A 566-nucleotide genomic window follows, 5' to 3' on the forward strand; every position below is an offset into this window, starting at 1 on the left:
AGTTCCAGGGGAATCCGAAGCCCTCTTCTGACCTCCGTTGCATTGTACAACACGGGTGCACTTACCTACATGCAGGCCATACACACATACACATAAAATAAAAATAATAAATAAAAATTTTTTAAAAAAGAAAAGAAAATAGCTTTTTAGCCAGGCGTGGTAATACGCTCCTTTAATCCCAGCACTTGGGAGGCAGAGGCAGAGGCAGGTGAATCTTTGTGAGTTGGAGGCCAGCCTAGTCTACTTAGTGAGTTCCAGGCCAGCCAAGGCTACAGGGAGACCCTGTCTCAGAAAGACCAACAAACAAAAAAGTAAAAAAGATCTGAGAGTATAGCTCAGTGATACCGCACCTGAATAGCATACTTGGTCCCTAGATTGAATACCCAATACCAAAAACAACCAAAAATGAATGCTTACTTAGGGAATATAGAACTATTTACGTTTTGGTGTGTTCCTTCTATCAGTCTGTGCATATAAACTTGTATTATTTTGTATTTTAACTTTTTTAGGATTTTTTTTGTTGTTGTTCTTTGTTTTTTGAGACAGGGTCTCCCTGTAGCCACAAC

The sequence above is a fragment of the Nannospalax galili genome, unplaced genomic scaffold, assembly GCF_000622305.1.
Source record: "Nannospalax galili isolate Female #2095 unplaced genomic scaffold, S.galili_v1.0 scaffold1199, whole genome shotgun sequence".
Taxonomy (NCBI): domain Eukaryota; kingdom Metazoa; phylum Chordata; class Mammalia; order Rodentia; family Spalacidae; genus Nannospalax; species Nannospalax galili.